Source organism: Diospyros lotus, chromosome 13, assembly GCF_014633365.1.
Source record: "Diospyros lotus cultivar Yz01 chromosome 13, ASM1463336v1, whole genome shotgun sequence".
In the NCBI taxonomy this organism is placed as follows: Eukaryota; Viridiplantae; Streptophyta; class Magnoliopsida; order Ericales; family Ebenaceae; genus Diospyros; species Diospyros lotus.
Genome location: NC_068350.1, coordinates 30,399,795 through 30,401,603, shown reverse-complemented (window position 1 = coordinate 30,401,603; position 1,809 = coordinate 30,399,795). Strand labels below are relative to the sequence as shown.

At 39.8% G+C, this 1,809-nt stretch overlaps 1 non-coding gene across 1 annotated transcript; it reads left to right on the top strand.

The window, feature by feature from the left end:
- Nucleotides 1-1,020: 1,020 nt before the first annotated feature.
- Nucleotides 1,021-1,127, top strand: LOC127789376 (small nucleolar RNA R71). The gene has a single exon (XR_008020553.1). It is a non-coding gene; the product is annotated as a small nucleolar RNA R71 (small nucleolar RNA).
- Nucleotides 1,128-1,809: the final 682 nt, after the last annotated feature.

Here is a 1,809-nt window from a genome sequence, read left to right as displayed (position 1 = left end):
TTCCTTAATGAATTTCACATAGCTGGGCATTTGAGACAGAGCTTCAGCAAATGGTATATTGATATGTAGCTTCTTGAAGACCTCCAAAAATTTTTCAAATTGCTTATCCAACTTGTGCTTGCGCAACCTTTGAGGAAATGGAATAGGTGGAACACATGGCTTGACCGATGGCAGAGCAACCTTCACTTTTTCAGCCACTACTTCGGGCTCATCATCTTGATCAGTTGTCTCCTTAGTTGTACCATTTTCTTTTGCCACACTTGGTCTCTTAACATAGATTTTTGGCAACTACCCCGCTTCTTGTTGTGATCGCATTCACTTGCTCCTTGGGGTTAACTTCCGTATTACTTGGCCACGTGCCCAGTTGCCTTTCTATTAGGATTTTTGCTAGCTGCCTAATTTGATTTTCAATATTCTTAATGGTTACGTCAGTCCGTTCGCTTCGTTCTTGAAGCTTGGAAATCGCTTCTTCCAATCCTCATTTTTCTTCATGTGGTCTTCCTTGTTTTAGTGGATTTTGAATGCCTTGATTGTTGCCATATGAAAAATTAGGATGGTTCCTCCAGCCGGGATTGTAAGTCTGAGAAAATGGATTATTCAATGGCTGTTGGAAATTTTGTTGACGTGAAAAATTCTGTGCATAAGCAGCATGCTCTGTGAAAGAAGAATCCATAATGAGCAATGGACATTTGGATGATTGATGAGTTGCTCCACAGGTTACACAAACTGGAAGAGAACCTTGCACCATATTAACTGATGGAGAATATTTTAAGGCTTTCATCTGCTTTGATAGTGCATCGATTTTGGCCAACATCAACGTGTTAACATCCACTTCATGCATTCCAGCTACTCTTTTATGTGAATTTCTATCTGGCCACATCACAAACTACTTACTCATTGTCTCGAAAAGGTCAGTTGAATGCCCAGTTGCATTCCAAAATCATTATTGTAGAATCCACCACTGAACGGCTATAAGGAGTTAACCCAGCGTAAAAATAATGATTTTGGGCTGGTAGTGGAAAACCATGGCTTGGACACTTCCTCAACAACTTTTTGAACCTTTCCCATGCCTCATGAAAGTTTTCTGATTCGGCTTGTTGGAAGGTTGAAATTTCATGCTTGAGCCTGCCAATCTTAGCTGGTGGAAAATATTTTAGCATGAACTTTAGAACCAAATCCACCCATGTAGTGATGCTACGGGGTGATAGTGAGTCCAACCACTCCCGAGCTTTATCTTTTAGAGTATGAGAAAATAATCGCATCTTAAGTGCTTCTTCATTGATCCCTTGATACTTGAAGTTGCCACAATACTCCAAAAAATGAGAGAGATGGTAGTGTGGATTTTCATCACTTCTCCCATAGAATGAAATGTTGTTGGAGAACAAATTTATCACATCCGGCTTCAATTGGAAGTTATCATGCCCATATGGAGGATAGACTATGCTCGACCGGTTCTCAACGAAAGGAGGCATCATGAAATCTCCCATCAAGATATCTCTCTCATTGATCTCAACAGTATGCTTTACTTGAACAAGTTGATTTCCATTGTCTTCCATAGTGCTCTGTTGTTGTCCCATTTTTACTCTCTGTTCACGACGTCTTTGATGGAAGGTTTGTTCAATCTCCGAATCAAACTCAACAAGATCAAGACGTTCTGAACGCCACATGCATTATTTCAATCCTAACACAACAAAAATTGAAATAGTTTGGCATAAAAAATTAAAGGAAGCAACACAAGTGTTAAAGCTAATCTTAGCTAAAGCAATAATCAAAAGAGCCAATCCCCGGCAACGACGCCAAAAACTTGTT